General features: G+C 43.5%; 1 pseudogene across 1 annotated transcript in view; it reads right to left on the bottom strand.

The window, feature by feature from the left end:
• Positions 1 to 13,814: 13,814 nt before the first annotated feature.
• Positions 13,815 to 22,082, bottom strand: part of LOC310791642 (asc-type amino acid transporter 1-like) — a 557,867-nt pseudogene continuing 549,599 nt past the window's right edge. Inside the window, exons 7-14 of the transcript in view lie at positions 20,536 to 20,661; positions 19,788 to 19,925; positions 19,517 to 19,640; positions 19,188 to 19,291; positions 18,670 to 18,766; positions 18,105 to 18,254; positions 17,383 to 17,560; positions 13,815 to 13,915 (exon numbers count right to left, since the gene is read on the bottom strand). The product of the transcript in view is annotated as an asc-type amino acid transporter 1-like (transcript). The remainder of the gene's footprint in view (positions 13,916 to 17,382; positions 17,561 to 18,104; positions 18,255 to 18,669; positions 18,767 to 19,187; positions 19,292 to 19,516; positions 19,641 to 19,787; positions 19,926 to 20,535; positions 20,662 to 22,082) is intronic.

Raw genomic sequence — 22,082 nt, 5'->3', positions numbered from 1 at the left:
GGGCGAAATGATTACATGTGTATTGGATCAAATTACATACACATGATCCCATAGGTATCCAGGATTTGAGCAAGGGGGCTCTCCTTTTTCAAAGCTTTGTCTGAGGGGAGTCCCACCATGTCAGTTTGAAAACCCATGGATTATGTTGTTCACCAAATTACTGCTTCAATTAAGTAACATGTGAGATTAATTGGTGCAAATGGTAAAGGATGGGATGTAGTGGCAGCCAAAAAGCACCTGCAAATAAGATGTGAAATAATGGCAAATCAGACTACAAAAGTGGAAAAATGTTTAAGATAGGTAAGAGATATATAGCCCAAGAAGAAGCTCGAAAATGGTTTCAGTCTGGCAAGCGAGACTAGTGGCTACTACAAAATTATTTGAAATTAGGTAGATAATGTGTTACTTTGTCCTCCTGTAGCGAGACTAATCCTCCAGTAAAAAAACAGGAGCGAGCCTTCCTAGTTCCAAAAGGCACTCTGTTTGACCAGCAATGAAGTCACAGTTGATCGTGGGGCCAAGGCCTTGAAGGTTGCAGCAATTGGGGAGAAAATAAGAATTATTTATTTGTGACAGGAACAAACTACAACCATCTTGAAATCTTGGCTACATTATTAAAACCATACATTTATGGGCAGAAACATGAATACAGTACAGTAAATCCAGCAAGTTGTATCGTACAAAATACTCATAGGAACTGTTTAATAATCAATAAAAGGACTAGGAGTGTGTATATGTATATAACATAACTATGTTACGTATAGATTCTGATTTCATTACAGTTGCAGGACAACAAGAAGTTATCAACGCACCTTGGAAAACAGGCTCCGTCGTGCTGGACTCTCATGCACGATGTTGATCCGTTTTCTGTCGCGGCCTTCTCCAGTCGGTGTTGATTTTATACATCTTTTAACTCTGGCAGTGGCATTTGCCACTGACATTGACTTGACCAAAGCACCGATCCGTTCCATCTCACATGAGCTTCTGTGATATCGATTTAACAACGTTCTACAAGAGCCACATACAGCTAATAAATCGTCTGTGGTTTTAACGGGTGCAGTGAGCCCCTCCAGCGCTAAAGTAAATGTAGGCTTCGGCTCGTGCGAACTGCTAATGAGGCGATGTCTGTCTTTTCTTCTTTGAAAACTACCATCACACAATCGACATACGTCTTGTATTATTTTGCGAGGAGTGTTAGCTTCTGTCGGTGAGGTCGCCATCTTTATGCCTGTGAGCTCTCCTCCCGTCTAAATGTTCCGCCGACACAAGTTCCACCCCGAAACGATTTTCCAAGGGCACTAACGCTAAGCACCGCCCAAGACGAAGCTGATTGGTTAACCCAAACAGAGCATTTTTTTCGCAATCCCAAAATGGAAACCTGCGATGCCAGACTCTCTGACAGAAAGGAAGAGAGGCTGGCTAGCGAGACTAGGGTCTTCATGATGTGGGACGTCAAAGCTACCGGCCTGTAGTCATTGGAGCCGCTGGGTCTTGGCTTTTTCGGTACAGGAACGATACAGGACGTTTTCCACATCACGGGGACCTTTTGGAGACTCAGGCTCTTGTTGAAGATCAGCTGTAGCACATCACACAGCTGGGGGGCACAGGCTTTGAGCACCATAGGGCTGACGCCATCCGGGCCAGCTGCTTTTCTCGTGTGTAGTCTCATCAGCTGATTCTTCACCTGGTCCGCTGTGATGGTCAGCGTGGGTGGGGGGGGGAGTGGCATCCTCAGCTCTGAAGCCCTTCGGGGGGGGGGGAGGAGGAGGGGGGGGGGGGGGGATGTGACCTCGTCTCTGGGTGACGGGGTATGAGGGGGGGGGGGAGGTGGGCCATCAGGTGGGCCATCAGCCGGAGCCAGAGAGAGGGCGGGGGGGGGGGGGGAGAGCCGTATGGCGGGGGCTACTGTTGGAATGCAGCGGTCAGGAGAGTCAGGAGAGTCGGGGGAGGGGGCACCCGGGCCAGCTGCATCAAATCTGTTGAAAAACAGATTCAATTCATTGGCCCGATCAACCCCCCCCTCCACCCCCCCGCCCCCTGCTATGTTAAAGCCCGTGATGGCTCTCACACCTCTCCACACCTCTCTCATATTGTTCTGCTGAAGCTTTGCCTCCAGCTTTGCCCTATAGCACTCTTTAGCTACTCTAATGCTCGCTTTCAGTTCTCCCTGGATGGCTCTGATCCTGTCTCTGTCCCCCGACCTAAATGCACTTTTCTTGGCGTTCAGGATGGCCTTAATGTCTTTAGTTACCCAAGCTTTGTTGTTCGGAAAACATTTTATTTCCTTTGTGGGTATGTTGCAGTCCACACAAAAGTTTATGTAGTCCGTAATGCACTCTGTGATTCCATCTATATCCTCGCCATGTGGATCACAGAGTGCCTGCCAGTCCGTTACCTCAAAGCAGGCTCTAAGAGCCTCAGTTCCCTCCTCTGACCATACCCTCACTGTCCTGGAGGTTACAGGCAGCTTTTTTACCATCGGGGTATATCTAGATCTGAGGTAGACTAGGTTGTGGTCGGCGCGGCCAAGCGGGGGGAGGGGTGACGAAGAGTAGGCAGCATCCTTCACGTTCGCGTACATCAAGTCAATAGTTTTATCGCCCCTAGTGCTACAGCTCACGTACTGTTTAAAGTTGGGCAGTGTCTTTGACATAGTCACGTGATTAAAATCTCCTGATATCAGTATCAATGCACTTGGGTGCTTAGACTGGAGTCCTACAGCCTGACGAAGACCTGAGGTTGAAACGCGTTGCGTCCCCTGTGCCCTTGTTCTCTTTTGAAGATGTACTTTCTATTAACTGAATAAGTATAACTGTGCATTACTTCTTTATTAAATCCTTATATAAGCATCAAGAAGCTCCTTTTTTCTATTTACTGTTTATATTGGCCTGCTGAGCTTCCTTGCCGCCACTTTTTTGACTTTTCCTAGACTGGAGTCCCGCAATGGCGTTGTGGATAATGTCACACGCTGATATCGGATTAGCGGAAGGTGGGATGTAGATCGCCACAACAATCACATGAGAGTAGCTACACTGTATCAGCCTCAGGGGATGTTTGTGTGGTAGCTACACTGTATCAGCCTCAGGAGATGCTTATGTGGTAGCTACACTGTATCAGCCTCAGGGGATGCTTGTGTGGTAGCTACAGTACACTGTATCAGCCTCATGAGATGTTTGTGTGGTAGCTACACTGTATCAGCCTCAGGAGATGTTTGTGTGGTAGCTACACTGTATCAGCCTCAGGAGATGCTTATGTGGTAGCTACACTGTATCAGCCTCAGGATATGTTTGTGTGGTAGCTACACTGTATCAGCCTCATGAGATGTTTGTGTGGTAGCTACACTGTATCAGCCTCAGGAGATGTTTGTGTGGTAGCTACACTGTATCAGCCTCAGGAGATGCTTATGTGGTAGCTACACTGTATCAGCCTCAGGATATGTTTGTGTGGTAGCTACACTGTATCAGCCTCATGAGATGTTTGTGTGGTAGCTACACTGTATCAGCCTCAGGAGATGCTTATGTGGTAGCTACACTGTATCAGCCTCAGGGGATGCTTGTGTGGTAGCTACACTGTATCAGCCTCATGAGATGTTTGTGTGGTAGCTACACTGTATCAGCCTTAGGAGATGTTTGTGTGGTAGCTACACTGTATCAGCCTCAGGAGATGCTTATGTGGTAGCTACACTGTATCAGCCTCAGGGGATGCTTGTGTGGTAGCTACACTGTATCAGCCTCATGAGATGTTTGTGTGGTAGCTACACTGTATCAGCCTCAGGAGATGTTTGTGTGGTAGCTACACTGTATCAGCCTCAGGAGATGCTTATGTGGTAGCTACACTGTATCAGCCTCAGGAGATGCTTGTGTGGTAGCTACACTGCTGCTGCTGCTTCTGTGTATTGACTGACATTAGGTGAACGTTGCTCTCCTGACTGATGAGGCTTTTGTAACATCTGCCAGGCCACCATGCGCCACAGAGAACACACGCCGACATCATCTTGCAGTTGGCTTGTCAATCAAATCTGACACTCTACACTCAAATAAAAAATAACCCTAACCCAACGGGATTGTAGTTGCTAAACTCACCGCGCTCAGTAAACTGCCATTGTTAAAGTTAAAGGTGTTAAAGTCAGTTTGAAGCGGGTCGGTCCCGTTTGTGCCGCTTTGCGCTATGAATTCTTTAGGCTACTACTGACTATTTACGAATGCACCCTTTGTATTCATTTTCATTTTCTCTGGAAGTGGATCACCACTGTTTTGTGCTGTTATGGTTATTAGCTTAGTCACTCACGTCTACACTAGCTTCGCCGCTGCTACTTTTAGCTAAATCTCGCTTCACCCAAAATGTTATTCACATAAAAAGACTATATCCACAATGCTCATTATTTTAGAGGACTGCATCTTGAACTGGAGACATCAAATGGAATTCACGGTTTTGCTAACTACAGTATGGCCTGTGATAGTGGTGGTAAAAACAGCTCACTGCCATAACAGCTACATGACATGTAGCTAAGCAACACGATTGAGGGATGGCTAACATTCATAGTCTAACTTTAGCTGCCTGGTAGCCAACAATGCAAACTATGCTTATAATAACTGACAGCATTTAATTTTCACATGTTTGAAAAGGGGGATTGATGCTCTACTACTAATGCTCTACTGTCATGAATTTTGTAAAACAAATATTAATAATCATATAATCATAATTATCATAATGATTTTAGGGTTGTCCCGATACTGGCCTATTTTGCTGTACTCCTACTCACCCGATACTGACACAGCCACGCGCCCGATACCACTTTACACTTACGGCTCACTCAGCAGAGAAGCTTGGCTGTAGTGTTCACTATGACAGTGTGTTTGTTTGCATCTCTGCCTGCAGCGCTTTGTGAGGAGAAATAAAAAGCTATCAGGTCAGTAATCAGCTGATGCCTGCACCGCATCACTTGCCCATTCACTGTCTGACTGCGTCTGACTAGCAGTTAGCCGCATAGCCTGCAACAAGATGAACACTTTCTGTTCAATTTACAGGTTAACATTATATTAGTTGCTCTTCTAGCAGACAACACTGTTGTGGAACAAGCAAAGGCTTACCAGATCGCTGTAATACGTGCTACGTGTCCCGTAATCCATACTGCCTTAAAGTTTAACATTTTAAAAGTGGAACGTAACATTCTTACAATTTCACTTCCGGTTTATTTGTTTGGCCTTCAAAATAAAAGCATGATAAAGTTCGTTTTTACAATAAACATTAAAGTAGTAATCTAACTATATGAACATAATGAACATAAGAACATGAGGAACCTCTACCTCTAGTTTAATGTTTGAATGAAAATAGACCAGCAGAACAAATACAAAGGAGATGCACAGATATGTGGTTCAAATGGTTGATTCAGCCAGTGTTGGGGGGAACAATGGGGGTAACCTCATTACAAAAGTAACATATTACATGCAATACGGTATATTACTTTTAGCAGTAACTCAGTAATATAACTTATTACTTATAGGATTTCAGTAATATTATACCAGTTAGGCTACTTTGTCAAGTAACTCAAGTTACAAATTGATCAAATCAAAGCACATATTTAAAAAAGATAGTTATTTCCTAATCAAACTGTGTGTTTTTATGCAAATAACCACTATAGATGACAATAACAAAGGAAAAGAATAACATTTAGAATTTTGGATTGTTTACACTGATTTCAAAGCGGTTGAAATTATTTTTTGGGATGGTTCCGGGGCGGTAATGTCATTCTGCTGCTGCTGTTGTTTTGGTAAAAGTAATGCAAAAGTAGTGTAATAAGTAACGAGTTACTCTACACAGAAAGTAATATTGTAAAGTAACTTATTACTTTCAAATGAAAGTAAGTAGTAACATGTAGTATATTACATGTTGAAAGTAACTTGCCCAACAGTGTTCATAGCATACTTCTTTATTTAATGGGAAACCTTATTTCCTTATTTAATTGGAAACTTTTGATTATAAGGCATCAAGAGAAGAGACAATCAAGTATAGGCAATAGCCATTATGCAAAATTTGTGTGGTCTTGTGAAAACTAGGTACTTCTGCAGATATAGGCATACTAAAGAAAATGACTAAAACCCATAATCTTGAAAAGTTATCTTTTAATTAATCATAAGGGATAAAGAAAACAACGTTGTCAACCCAATTAATACTCAGTATCGGTATTCGGTATCGGCAAGTACCCAGATGCCAGTACTCGTACTCGGTCAGCAATAAAGTGGTATCGGGACATCCCTATATATATATATATATATATATATATATATAGATATATAGATATGTATGTATATATATATATATATATATATATAAATATATATATATATATATATATATATATATATATATATATACATGTGTGTGTATATATGTGTATATATATGTATATGTATGTATATATATATATATATATATATATATATATATATATATATATATATATATATATATATATATATATATATATATATATATAGAGATATCCCCCCGGGGATTATTAAAGTCTTTCTGATTCTGATTCTGATATATATATACATGTGTGTGTATATATGTATATATATATATATACATATAAGGCTGTACATGCATGTGTACATACAGGCTGTATATACATATATAAGGCTGTGTGTGGCTGCTCTAACCTGCTAACATGAAATGAAAACCAACAGGTTCCACCAAACACATGCTGCTGCTCACGCTGCAGGATGTGTCCCGGGTGTTACAGTGTAGTTGGAGCAATTTAACTTCCCAAGACATTAACATCTGTGTGACTTCCATCGCAGCCACACATCATCATTCAATCAGACTCCTACCTGAACAGGTGATTACATTCACCTGTGTCACTCACAGGCTTCATTCAGCTGCCTGCTGCTGCATGCGTGATTCAACAATAGACCCTTCTCATGGGGGCCATTGTGTGTCAAAAAGGCAGGATAAACACAGGTGCAAGCAAAACACTAATGAGGGTTTCAAACTTCCATGATTGGAATTTGGAGTTATTTCAGTGGGTGTGAGTACTTGCCTTGATAGACAACTCCTTCAGCCAATCAGTGTCGCCAAATCCAGTCCTTAAGCCAATCAGTTAAATCAAAATCCAAAATCCACTTGGAAGATCAGTAAAAACGTAGAAACTCCGCTGTTGCATACTCCTGTGTCCTGTTGTTGTGTCATTGTTGTTATTGAGTCTATTTCTACCATAACTGCACTTATCGCTGTCTAAACTTGACGAACGTTGATGTTACTGCTCGAGCCACAAAGCCCTGGGAGCAGCCATTACTGCTTTGCCGATGATTGGCCGGTTACGATGTCAACTACGAGACGGCTCCCTGATTGGTGCACTATGGAATTTCAGAAAACACCTGCAGCCCCGGTCCCACAGAAAGAAAAACAAAAAAGAAAAGTGAGTTGACGTGAGCGGATGGTTTACCAGGCTAGGAGTTCACTAGCTGTCGTAGACAAATGTCCAATGTGGGAATGAGACCATGAGCGTTTTGCTGGAGTTGTGGCGCGCTCCCGTCATCTCAATCATTTGGTGTACATACAAAGACAAGTCTTGTTGATTCTCAGTTGATTTAATATGCTATTACATTGTTATCCATTTACATTTTCACACTCTTTTACAAAACAGAATGACACCAATAACATCATCATAATTGGTACAGTATGTAAATGTATCCCAACACGTCTGAGGAATGTGACTTTCCATGAGTCCCTGACGTGTTTTCAACAGTTTGTTGTTTACACAGTATTTACACATCTGAACTGAGCTAACGGGCACCTGGACCCGGCACAGGAACCACGTGTTTGTAGCCATCTTATGCCGCCTTCCAGTTGTTCTGGGAACTAGGAATTTACCAGCTCACTTCACGGGAACGCCCCCGTGAGTTACCTGAACTGGGTTTTCCTGCTCTGAACTCGGGGGAACCTCACCAGCACCGACCTCAAAATCCAAGATGGCAGCTCCGTGCTTCAACAGTAGGCTAGTGAAAGCTGTAGTAATAGTAGTTTATTAGTACTTCTGTCTTATTTGTCTCATTACATCACTTGTACACACGGTACTGTCTACATTGTATCTATGTTGCTAACGTGTTTGTGCAAAATACTGCGTAATGCATTGACCTGGCTAGAGCTAACCCTGGCTGCTTTTGCGACTGTTTTACTGGAACGCGGTCAACTTGGGTGTGACATCATTCAACTGTGAAATTCCTAGTTCCCAGTACAACTGGAATGCACCATTAGTTTGGAGTGTGTGCGTCTCCTTTGTGGATTTAATGCAGGGGAAAATCCCAGCATGCACAGCACTGGGACAGGACAGAAAGTGCAGTCCCTCATCCAACCTGCTATTTTTGCTTCATGTTTAAAAGGGCACTGGCCCAAACCTACATGTGTTCAGTTCAACATACAACACAACCAGCCTACATGTGTTCAGTTCAACATACAACACAACCAGCCTACATGTGTTCAGGTCAACATACAACACAATCAGCCTACATGTGTTCAGGTCAACATACAACACAACCAGCCTACATGTGTTCAGTTCAACATACAACACAATCAGCCTACATGTGTTCAGTTCAACATACAACACAACCAGCCTACATGTGTTCAGGTCAACATACAACACAACCAGCCTACATGTGTTCAGGTCAACATACAACACAACCAGCCTACATGTGTTCAGTTCAACATACAACACAACCAGCCTACATGTGTTCAGGTCAACATACAACACAACCAGCCTACATGTGTTCAGTTCAACATACAACACAACCAGCCTACATGTGTTCAGTTCAACATACAACACAACCAGCCTACATGTGTCCAGGTCAACATACAACACAACCAGCCTACATGTGTTCAGTTCAACATACAACACAATCAGCCTACATGTGTTCAGGTCAACATACAACACAATCAGCCTACATGTGTTCAGGTCAACATACAACACAACCAGCCTACATGTGTTCAGGTCAACATACAACACAACCAGGCTACATGTGTTCAGGTCAACATACAACACAACCAGCCTACATGTGTTCAGGTCAACATACAACACAACCAGCCTACATGTGTTCAGGTCAACATACAACAAAACCAGCCTACATGTGTTCAGGTCAACATACAACACAACCAGCCTACATGTGTTCAGTTCAACATACAACACAACCAGCCTACATGTGTTCAGGTCAACATACAACACAATCAGCCTACATGTGTTCAGTTCAACATACAACACAACCAGCCTACATGTGTTCAGGTCAACATACAACACAACCAGCCTATGGACAAATGTTTAAAGGGATAGGCCAACCTTTTGAGAGATTCACCGATTTGCCATATTGCCCATACATAAACAAGATAACCAATGTCTTTACCATCACTCTGCATACAGTGCACTGTGAGGCACAGCCATCCAGTTAGTTAGATGCGCAAATGCGCTGTGTACAGCGCCTCATGGCAAACAAGGAAGTAACTTGAGTTACTCTTGCTTAGTTTGGCTAATCTGTTTAGTTCTCGGTGTGTGGATTTACTATCAAAATGACCGTTTCACGGAACTTTGGATTATTATTTCATCAAGTGGTGAGTACACGAGTCACAACATGTAAATGTGAGTGTTTGTGGTGCTGTTGCAATGTGTATTTTGGGCGACTGAACGGGAGTATGCAGCTGTACCGGTCACCCCCGTTGTAGCGCTAGCTAAGTAGCAGCGATGGCTACCGCTCTTTGTAGGACACGCAGATTGAAAATAAAACCATTGACAATATGATAATGGCCTAAACTCCCAAAATGTTGGCGTATCCCCTTAAACCTGATATATAGGCTAACTGGGTTGGATTTAAACACACCTGAACACCAATTTATCCGCTGGATCATAGTAAGTCAATGGCACAAAAATAAGTTAGTGGTACCATATTAAGTCACTACAACCCTACTGTAGTAAGTCAATGGGACAACAGGAAGTCAAATTGACCATAATTCAGTTGTACCAGCGTAATTCATTGGGGCCATAATAAGTCATGGGACCACAGTAAGTCAGTGTGGCCATAGTAAGTCATGGGACCATAGAAAGTCCATAGGACCATAATGAGTCACTTGGACCATACCAAGTCAATGGGGCTGGATAAAGTCAATAGTAAGTTCATAAGACCACAGTAAGTCAGCAGGACCATGATATGATACGTAAATGGGCCCATAGTAAGTCAGTGGGAGCATAATCAGTCATTAGGGCCTTATGAAGTCAGTGAGGCCACAGGAAGTCAATGGGACCACAATAAGTGAATGGGACCATAATGTCAGTGGGACCATATTTCTCTATTTTATTTGACCTTTATTTATACAGGGTGAAGCCCTTGAGAGCAAGCTCTCATTTTCAAGGGTGCCCTGTTACAATAAACATTTATAAAAACTACAATATGTCAATAGACCAGAACAGCACATCCGGGTAATTTGCAAAACTTGAAGGCCGCGCCCCTTTTTAGGGGATAACACAAGCCACTCGCGTTGACTTCAATGTAAAATAGCAGTACCCAAAACATCTATAGAAAAATAACAGAATTCATTTCCTTTATAAATGACCCAAAGACACCATGACATGACAATATATTTCAACTCGGCCGGCCATAGAATGCGCAAGATACATCGACACGAGGTACTTGCCTTATATGAACACTGTATCCAGTTTCCACCAGGTTACATGCATCGTCCACATTGACGGTGTCACGCCTATGCGCCTACCCTATCGCAGACCTTTTTTTTTTTTTTTTTTTTTTTTTTTTTTAGTGAAACTATAACAACACAGCAACTCTTCGGCATATCTCTATCAAATTAAACCGTTTTAAATAGTTTGTTTGAAGTGGTTTCGGCTTCTTGTACCGTCGTTTACTATGGTGGGTTTCCCCTAAAAAGGGGCGCGGCCTTGGAGCTGGGCGCTTGAAGACGCGATGCAGTTCTGGTCTATGGGACCACTAAGTCAATGAGGCCACACAAAGTTGGTGGGACTCCAATAGGTCAATGAGACCAAAGGAAGTCAGTAGGTCCAAGGGACCATAGTAAGTCAATGTGACCAATGACCATAGTAAGTCAATGTGACCAATGACCATAGTAAGTCAATGTGACCAATGACCATAGTAAGTCAATGTGACCATAGTAAGTCAATGGGACCAGAGTAAGTCAATGGGACCATAGTAAGTCAGTGGGACCATGGTAAGTCAATGGGACCATAGTAAGTCAATGGGACCATAGTAAGTCAATGGGACAAGGGTCATTGTAGTGATGAGGTGCCTCTGGGAAAATCAAGTGCTGTAGATGTGGAAACAGGGCCACTGCCAGCCAGCAAATGGCAAACATTTCTCAAATAACATGCATCTATCTGTCAATATGGCTTATGTTAATGTTAAACACAGCATGTTTAGTGGTAAGTACTGTATCATGCGTATGGTCAGCTTAGAAATCTGTCTAAGGGTGCTTTCTCACTGGCGCCCCAGTACCGTTCCCCAGCACACTTCTCCCCAAATTGACCCCAGTTTCGGAACGTTTGATGAGTGTGAACATTGCATTCCGCTCCCGGGAAAAAGTGGTCCAGACCCCAGACCACCTTGAAAAGGTGACCATAGTAAGTCAGTGTAAGTCAATGGGACCAAAATAAGTCAATGGGACCATAGTAAGTCAATGGGACCATATTAAGTCAATGGGACCATAGTAAGTCAGTGGGACCATAGTAAGTCAATGGGACCATAGTAAGTCAATGGGATCATAGTAAGTCAATGGGACCATAGTAAGTCAGTGGGACCATAGTAAGTCAATGGGACCATAGTAAGTCAATGGGACCATAGTAAGTCAATGGGATCATAGTAAGTCAATGGGACCATAGTAAGTCAATGGGACCATAGTAAGTCAATGGGACCATAGTAAGTCAGTGGGACCATAGTAAGTCAATGGGACCATAGTAAGTCAATGGGATCATAGTAAGTCAGTGGGACCATAGTAAGTCAATGGGACCATAGTAAGTCAGTGGGACCATAGTAAGTCAGTGGGACCATAGTAAGTGGGACCATAATAAGTCAGTGGGACCATAGTAAGTCAATGGGAACATAGTAAGTCAATGGTCCGGGCAGCGCTTTGGCATGCCCGGGAACGGAACACTGTAATGTGAAAGCTGACCAGCGGGGGAGAGGGGAGGAAGGCAATCGTGCCCGGGCGCGGAACGGAACGGAACGAAAGCAATCGTTCCCAGTGAGAAAGCAGCCTAAAAATCTCCGGATGGTTCAAATAACATCCATCTATCTGTCAATATGACTTCTGCTAATGTTAAACACAGCATGTTTAGTGGTAAGTACTGTATCATGATGTTAAACACAGCATGTTTAGTGGTAAGTACTGTATCATGATGTTAAGAGCACCTTGACAAAGTTCACAGTGGTATGAGAACATTTCCAAACATCAAGCTCAATACAAACAGAGGGGCTCAACTCAGAAAGCAAAGGAAGAGACAAAGAGAGCTGAAAAAGACTTGAAAACCTTTAAGAATAGCCAGCCTGTGTTCTAAAGACACAGCTTGTTCTTTAGAGATGGCTATTCTTCCCCAGTTGACAGAAACAAGTGTAATTTCTCCCCCTCCTCCTGTCTCTCTGTCTTGAAAATATTGATAGAAAAGACAGCGAAGATGAGGAAGTGTCATAAGTGTGGCTGCTCTGTCTAATATTAACATGAAGGCACCTGCAGCATCGCTCAGAGGAGAAAGAGAAGGGATAGAGACACTGCAGAGCACGTCATCATTCAGACACCACGCCCAAAACGGGGGAAAACAAAAACTCCCCCACCAATCCTGACATTCTCCTATGTCACGTGTTGCACACAAAGATCATATATACAGAAGATGAACACTCCAACTAACTTCCTTGACAGCTAGATCCACATTGTTCTTCTCGCAAATTTTCAATGGCTTCCTTGTTTTGCTCGGGAGTACAAAAAAACGTTAATTGTCGATTTTTTTTTACATTTGTTGTCTGTGCAGCCCCACTACACAACAGCTTTTAGCATGTTTAATTCAAGGAAAATGACGATGGTGTATGGAAGTGAATGGAGAGCTTTCCCCCGTGATGGGCGTGGCCTATTTCATGCAGTGTCTCAATGCAAAGAGTAACGAACAAGAGCACAGGGCATGTCAAGCAGAAGGAATGGGCATGAGATAGCTAAAGACACAGAGCATCCAAACTAGACCAACATTATGTGAAGAGTTAAACAGAGCAGCTGCAGTAATAGAAGAGTATTGCTAAGTGCAGTCAAATCCCTGTATATTCCCCCCATAAACGTTATTCAGCAAAATGTATTACACACGCAAACTAACCACACAGGCCAATCCAACATAGCAAAATACAATGCTCCCACATTTCAATAAGGCACAATAGCGCAAGTATTTTGTTCGACTAAAAAAAAGTACCAATCTCAGAAATGAAAGCAGAATTTCAAAAGACGAAGGCTCCTTGAATGAGGAGAAGGGAGAAGTTCCACATGACAGAGTAGACTTGAGATTCTGCTGAGGGGTAAGGGGTGGACGGTACCAACAATCCAACAAATAAAGATCTGTCTTAGCTGGATGTCTGAACCTCCATATGACCATCCACTCCCTTTATACTGGGGGTCAACACAGAGCCATTCAAATTGCATCTGGACAAGAACAAGGGTGAAGCCATCTCTTCACCATTCAGGAACTGAGCAAACGTAAAAGGGGAGAAAGTAATGAAAAGGTATGGAGTATTGGCAGGAAGGAGGGAGCTCTTGGTTGACCGCAGTGCTCAGTCTTCGGCTTTGGAGGCGGTGAGGCATTCGGTCTCTGAAGGGTCTTCCTGAGGAAACACCACGTAACACACCTTCTGGCCCATGTAGGTGACTCTCTCTGCAACACAACAGACAAGAACAGCACTTTTACTGGACAGAGAGGGGTAATACAGTTAAAGGAGAATTCAGGTTTGTTTTACAACCTGGACCTTATTTCTGGCTTTAAATATGATTTTTAAGTCAACCACTAAGCCAGGGGTGGCCAAACTTTTTTGGTTGTGGGCCGCATACAGAAAAATATAAGGAGTTGCGGGCCAAACAATATTTTTCAAACTATAGTTTTTGCGGAAAAAAATTGGACCAGAAAACCCTTGTGGCATCAAAAATTTAATTTCTACCTAAATAAATATGACACATAGTTTATTGATGTGCTCACCTTACAATGGGTATTTCTGTATGTTTTCAAATGTTCTTTTCCTGTGCCAACAGGTTAAGACAGAGATAATTTAACATAACATTAGTATTAAACTTTTTTATTCTTTTTTTTTTTATAAATAGACCAGGTCAGGGTAGTCAAGTATAACCCCTTTTCAATGGTTTTAAATTGAAAAAACGAAACAGGGGGAATCATTTTTTTTGTTTTTCTGTTTATTCTTCTTTCTTTTTTTGTTTTTACGTTTTTTTCCCGTTTTCGTTTTCCGTTTTCCGTTTTAAACTTTAAAACAGAAAAACGTTTTTAGCACAATTTTTTTTTTTTTTTGTACTAAATTCATGGCGGGTGTTATGACCCTGGGGGTCATATAGGTGACTTTATTCCCTGTAGCCTACTGGGATCCTCTGTATTTTCTTTTCTTCATCTGTATGTCTGATTGACTGATGGGAGCCTGGTGCATGTCAGTGTGTTTGTGCTGTGTGACTGGTTGGCTGAGGTGTCATGCTGGTTGGAGAGAAGTCATTCTACAAGGCTGTTGCTGATGGTGGCTGATTGGAGAAGATCAGCCACTGCTCCTCTACAAATGTGGAGGACGGACAGTTGAACAGCAGAGTGGAGGCGACAGGGGCTCCACTCTCATCTGTCTGCTCATTCAGAAACCCATGTTCACTTTTGTTTGTATTTGGTTCTGGTTGGTGTCTGTTAAGGTTAAGTTAAGGTAATTGTAATGTCTGTCTTTGTGTTAGATTGTGTTAAGTGTACCATCACTCCAGAAAAGGAACATACCCTGTAACTGATTTTAATTAACTCATTCACCGCCAAAGACGTCTTTGACGTGTTATCAGGAATAGCCATCCACGCCAAAGACGTGTTTGACGTGTTTTTGTTTTTATTAGTACAGCGCGTAGTTCAAAGACTTCCCCAGCCTGTGACATGTTATCAGGTCCCTAGCCTCAAAGTCAAGCCGACAACACGTTATCAAACACATACCGCAGCTGTTGTTTTGAAATGGAAGAGGAGAAAACGGAGAAACGCTGCCTGTTGCATAGAGGAGAAATGCCATTGAAACACCCCTCGGCGCGCTGCGCTGGTCGCCTCTGCTGCAGGGCGAACCTGGATTGAGTTGTTCGCGCTAGTCAAACCAACATGATCGATCCGGTTCCAGCGCCTGGTCCCAAAGCCAAGCCGACCCCGTTCCTGTGTCGCAGCATTCGTCCCAGCCCGAACGAGAGGAGGAAAACGATGCAGAGGCAGAGGAGGCTAGACGCTGATCTCAGACCATTTTCGTGTTCCCCTCCTATGCTAATTTGCGGGGCGATCAGTAGTGTTCCCTGGGAAGAGGTGCTCTGTTCTGTCCACAGCAGCTGTGGACAGAACTCTCTCTCTCTGTGTGTGTGTGTGTGTGTGTGTGTGTGTGTGTGTGTGTGTTAGAGAGCTGCGCGGGCCTGAAATCTCGGCCCGAGCCCTCCCCGGCCCGTGACATGCAGGCCCGTGCCCGACCCGGCCTGGATGAGTCATGAAATTAATTGGCCCGAGCCCGTTGCGAGGCCCGACATCAATATCACGATATGACGACACATCTCTCTCTCCCTCTCTGTGCATGCCGCTGAACTCGTTGGTCCAAAACGTTGCTAGACTGTGTTGCCTAAAGACAAACACTGCAGCTTTCTCTCTGTCTCTCTCTCCCCCTCTCACACACGCTACCGTGGCCATCAAAATCCACACATATTGTCTCGAGAAAGAGCACGTTAGATCGTTTAATTGCCAACAGCAACAATGCCCACAAACTGAAACATTATGTCACTCAAGCATATATCGAAATTAAAACAGCAGACTTACCGTTTATAGCTGCATTGAATAACGTCACATTAGTGTCCTCACAATGTATGGTAGATGGGTTCGTTTTGAACAGGTTGAAATGAGCTTTCCCTACTGCAGTGGGGACTGTTTAACTCTCCCCTCGCAAACTTTGTTTTATGTCCATCGATCTTATTTCTCTCTCACGACACGGACACGGACACACGCGGCTTGTTTTGTTGTTGTTTTTTACGCTGACAGCATGCTGACTGAACGGTGGATTGTGGACTGGAGTGGCAGACTAACGTCACGGTGAGGGTGTGTGTGTCTGTGTGTGTGTGGCTGTGGCTAGGCGAGTGTCTGTGCAGTGTGCGCTCCTCCTCTTTGTCTGACTGCTCTGCTGTGTAAAATCAAGCAAGTAATACAACGTTATTTTATTTAATTATTGAAAAACGGCCCGACCCCGGCCCGGCCCGGACCTATTAATTAAAAAAAAAGAAAAAACGAGCCCGGCCTTGGCCCGTATTGGCAGGCCCGAGGGGCCCGCGAGGGTACCCTCGGGTTTGCAGCTCTCTAGTGTGTGTGTGTGTGTGTGTGTGTGTGTGTGTGTGTGTCTCTGTCTGTCTGTCTGTCTGTCTGTCTGTCTGCACACTCACTCACACTGAGTAAACTGTATTGTTGAATGTAAAAAAAGCACTTCATGTATATATATATATATATATATATATATTTTTTTTTTGTCATTTGTGTCATAACGAATAATATTTACATGTCTGATGTCAATACAGTTCAAAATAAAAGAATTGAGAGCGAGTTCTGCTCTGAGATTGTGTCTTTTACAAAAATGGCCTTTTCTCCTGTTCTCCTGTCTTCTCAGAGAGACCTTTTTGGTGAAAACAGGGTGTATATAAATGGCTATAAGTAGAGTACAGAACATGCTAAAAGCTCACTTTTTTTTTCCTGGTGAACCCAGAGACGTACATCTTCATTTTGAGGTATTGCAAATCACTTTGGTGCTAATAGATAATTTACTGTGGGTCTTGAAAGATGACCAACAATTATGAAAATCTTTGGCCTGTGCTAAATATTGGCAGTCCTAAACTGGCCATGAATGAGTTAAAGTAAAGTATTTTTGTACAATTTATCTTGGTTTCTGTGTGAACGTCCTTGCTGGGGCCTAAACCCTAGACTGGGTCGTAACAGCGGGCCACTTAAAAACGGGTAGCGGGCCGCAGTTGGCCCGCGGGCCGTAGTTTGGCCACCCCTGCACTAAGCTAAGTTAATCTCAGCACAAGAGAGAAAAATCACTCTTCTGATGAGCTAAAGCTACAGGCCCATGGTGCAGACTGACTCACCGACCACTCTGTAGACCCATTTGGGTTTTTTCTTCCATTGAACACCCAGGAAGTAGACGGGGACGCCGGTCAGCATGATGACCATTCCCAGACCGCAAACCACCGGCTCAGAGTACAGACTGAAGCCTAGCAGCACCGCCCAGAACAGCATGTAGCTGATGGGAATCAACATGTTTACCTGCAAAAAACAACAACAAAACACACACATATCAACATGATCACCTGCAAACAACAACAAAACACACATTTCAACATGATTTCAGGCTATTTTTTTCCATGTTGTGTCTCTTTGCAACTCCATCTGAGATGCACACACATTCATATCTCAATAGGATAAAACATGTCTGCACGCACATATATTTCTGTTCGCGTGTTACGTTAAATGTATATAGAACTAGAAATACCATTGTGGTTGTACAAGTCCACAAGTCATCAGTCTACATCCAGTCTGTCCAGACACAAGCACTTCCCCCTTACTCGGACCAAAACGTTTTTTTTTTTTGCGGATTTAAAGAAAATATTTTTTCAATGTAGTTTTTTAAAGTTTTGGTCTGAGTGAAATGTTGTATGGTCTCTCCCGATTCTAAATATAGCTGAACAGTTTGGTTTGGCATTTTACAAAATGTCTATGCGAAAATAAATGGCGGATAAAAATCTCTGGTACAGTGCTGAAGCAGGAAGTAGGGGGGTCACTTTGCCTCTCTATTGGCAGGCTGTTGTACCTTGATGGGTCTCATGAGGTTGGGTTTCTTCCAGCGGAGGTAGAGGAGCCCGGCGATAGTCACCCCGTACGACAGGTAGTTGATGAAGGAAACATAGTTGATCAGGTTGTGTGTCTCTCCAATACACATGATCACTATGGTGGCACTGCACTGTGGGAGACAGAGGAAGGGTCAAAGGTCAAGCACATTTTAAACTGTTGGGCTGAAAACATGCAGAACAGAACCACTAACAGGCAGAACAGAACCTTGACAAAAACAGAACTGTGGAGTGCACAGGAACGAGGAGACAGATCTTGAGAGTTGACTCAAACTTGTCAAACTCGCCCAATAAGAAGTGCATAAACGATCTTATCAAGGTGAGTAAACGCTATGTCGTATTGAAAAAGGTGCGTAATAAGAAGTGCATAAACGATCTTATCAAGGTGAGTAAACGCTATGTCGTATTGAAAAAGGTGTGTAAACGGCGTTTGCATGCGTTTAGCCTCCACTACAGCCCTGACTACACTGACCCAAGACCCTCCTCTCACTACTGTATAATTAGCTGACTTGGTGGTGCAGTACTCACACAGACCAGCAGGGCAGGGATAGGAGTGCAGTTCTTCAGGTGGATCATAGCCAGCAGGTAGGGCAGGTGACCCTCTCTGGCCCCTGAGAAACACAATCTGCAAATACACATAGTGTATATCAATATTAATATTATAATGGATATGGTGATATGAGTCTTTATCTTAGACTTGTTGGATATGTTCCTGTAATATGGTGATATGACATAAGTCTTTTCCTGGTTTTAAAGGCTGCATTACAGTAAAGTAATGTCATTTTCTGAACTTACCAGACTGTTCTAGCTGTTCTATTATTTGCCTTTACCCACTTAAGTCATTATATCCACATTGTATATCCCTACAATATTGTCGCAAAATCAGTATTGAGGTATTTGGTTAAAAATATTGTGATATTTGATTTTGTCCATATCGCCCAGCCCTACCTATGCTAATAATCATCATCATCATCATCATCATTCTGTGTGTGTGTGTGTGTGTGTGTGTGTGTGTGTGTGTGTGTGTGTGTGTGTGTGTGTGTGACCTGGAGGAGGTGAACAGGTATCCATTGATTCCTCCGAAGGTGGACAGAGCTACAGAGATGGGCATCACCCAGGAGAACATTCCCAGCAGCTTCTCACCAAAGGTCTGGAACAACACAACACAACACAACACAACAACACAACACAACAACACAACACAACAACAACACAACACAACACAACACAACACAACACAACACAACACAACAACTGACATGAGTTTAGTGATGGATTGGTACATTGATTAATTGACTAAGGACTGACTGACGTCTCCCACCCACATTGAATACATATATTGAGACATATATTGAATATGTGAAGATGTCCTCACCACTGCCACGGCGTTGGAGGCCAGGAGCTCCTCAGGGCTCATGGAGGAGAAGTAGGCGATGTTGGTCAGGGTGTAGACCAGGGTCACCAGAAGGATGGAGATGTAGATGGCACGAGGCAGGTTCCTAATACAAATAATACACATTTGGTACATGTTTTGTGTGTGTGTGTGTGTGTGTGTGTGTGTGTGTGTGTGTGTGTGTGTGTGTGTGTGTGTGTGTGCGTGCGTGCGTGTGTGTGCGTGCGTGCGTGTGTGCATGTGTACTCCATACTTGCGTGGCTCCACCACCTCTTCGGTGACGTAGTTGAGGAAGTTCCAGCCGCTGAAGGCGAAGGAGGCCTGGAGGAAGGCACAGACGGCTCTCTGATGAACTCAAAGGCCACGCTGGGTACCAGGGCCTCATAGTGACCTGGGGGGGGGGGGTTGTGAAGAGTATCATGCTGAACCTAAATTCGCGTTCCCATAAACTTGTGTTAACCACAGACCTTATTTATATGCATTTAAGTGAAATCCTCATTCTAAAAGCCCATAGACTTTTCCACTAAAGAACCGGCGATTTCTGGATAAAGCCTACAAAAATACGTCATCCCTGCAGTACTCAATTCCCCCTGCTGTCCGGTCGTTGCTCCGCCCCCTCTGCCGATCTGGGTTGTAGACTAGCACATGCTTCCTCCGATACATGTGCAGTCGCCAGCTGCTTCTTTTCACCTGGCAGCGAGGAGTTTCACCGGTAGGACATAGCATGTAGGAGGATCACACTATTCCCCTCGGTTCCCCTCCACCCGAACAGGCTCCCCGGCCAACCCGTATGGATGCCCGACCGAGCCGGAGGTATCACGGGGCCTCGAACCTGTGACCCACGTGTTGGTAGGCAGGGAATCTACTGCTGCACTACCCAGGTGCACCAAAGCAGACGTTTTCTCTCACCAGAACCTGTGCGTGTGTGTGTGTGTGTGTGTGTGTGTGTGTGTGTGTGTGTGTGTGTGTGTGTGTGTGTGCATGTGCGTGTGTGTGTTTACTTCTACAGATCTGGACCAGTCCAACCATGATGATGAGTCCCAGAGCAAGCAGCTTCCCGATGGTGAAGACGTCTTGGATCCTCGTCGCCCAGCGAACACTGGAGCAGTTTACCCAGGTCAGGAACACTGCACACACACACACACACACACACACACACACACACACACACACACACACACACACACACACACACACACACACACACACACACACACACACACATTTTAATATATTTATTTGTATCCAGTCTGAGTCTATGATACAGCAAAAAGTGCCTCCTTATTGCAGAAATAGAGCAGAATTGAACCAGTGCCTTCCTTGGCCTTTGGTTTGGGCAATCCTGCCCTCTGCAGGCCACTTACAACCAGGCTGTGGACGTGACCTAGGCCTCCAAATATAAATACAAGCGTTACATTTGTTCCCGAGCAGTATAATAGCAGCCTGGGGCACTTGCTACCGTAAAACCTCCGCCTGTAAACAAAAGTACATCCTACTTCCTGAATAGTGACCTCTCGAGACTTTCCACTTGCATTGAAAGTCTGTCGGCAAGCTCTGTGCAAACCTGAATAACACAGCTCCTAAGTGGGCAGGGTCTTGAGTTTGAAGCATGCTGCGCTTCGCCCAATCAAAATGGAGTGGGCATAACCAAGAGTCAAGCGGTGTGTGGAAGACCCGGATACTGCGTGAGGAAATTAGCATAAAAGGGAACTCTGTTCCAGCGGTGCCCCTTGAGTTTCCTGACTAGTTTCATTTATCCTATGACTCTGTCTGTCCCTCTCTCTCTCTCCCCTACACACACACACACACACACACACACACACACACACACACACACACACACACACACACACACACACACACACACAAACACAATACAGTAATATAACCATAACCATAACCATAATCACAGGCACGTGAGGTGGTTCTAAAAATCCATTTATCTCAAAACTCTCTGAAAATCTCTGAAACCATGCTGTATTCAACTGCTAATGCCTACATAACAGAACATGATAAAAACTAACTCTTTTAGACAGAGAAAGCACACATTCTATTAGTTCTTTTGAGATATTTTGTGTTCACAAAGTCCTAGCAGAAAATAATCCTCGGCTCTTGAAAGATGAGCCAGAATCCTCAAAAAAAACCTTGGCAGAAGCTACCTACTGATTGGAAAAAACAGCTAATTCCACCACTGCAGTGCAGGCTCAGAATCTCCCTTCCCCAGTGGCGCTGGAAGTACTTTTAGGTAGGGGGTGCTGTAAGGAAGGGAAAATTTGACGTTTTTTGGACTTTCATCCATATTTAGAAGAATATTTAATTTTAAATTAACATTAGGATTATACTATACTGTTGTGATGTCATTATTCAGTATCTTCTCCTTTTCTCATTCACTTTCATGTAAGCACCTGCTCTCCCTTTAGTCGTTTTACACTACAACAGACAGCAACACAGGCATAAACACTGAACTTATTATTATTATTATGGAAAACCATAACCATTATGATGAAAATCAAACACTTTTGAAGAGAGAGCGTATGAAATAAGATTA

This window comes from Poromitra crassiceps, assembly GCF_964638095.1.
Source record: "Poromitra crassiceps genome assembly, chromosome: 16".
NCBI lineage: Eukaryota > Metazoa > Chordata > Actinopteri > Beryciformes > Melamphaidae > Poromitra > Poromitra crassiceps.
This window is presented reverse-complemented; position numbering and strand designations above follow the sequence as displayed.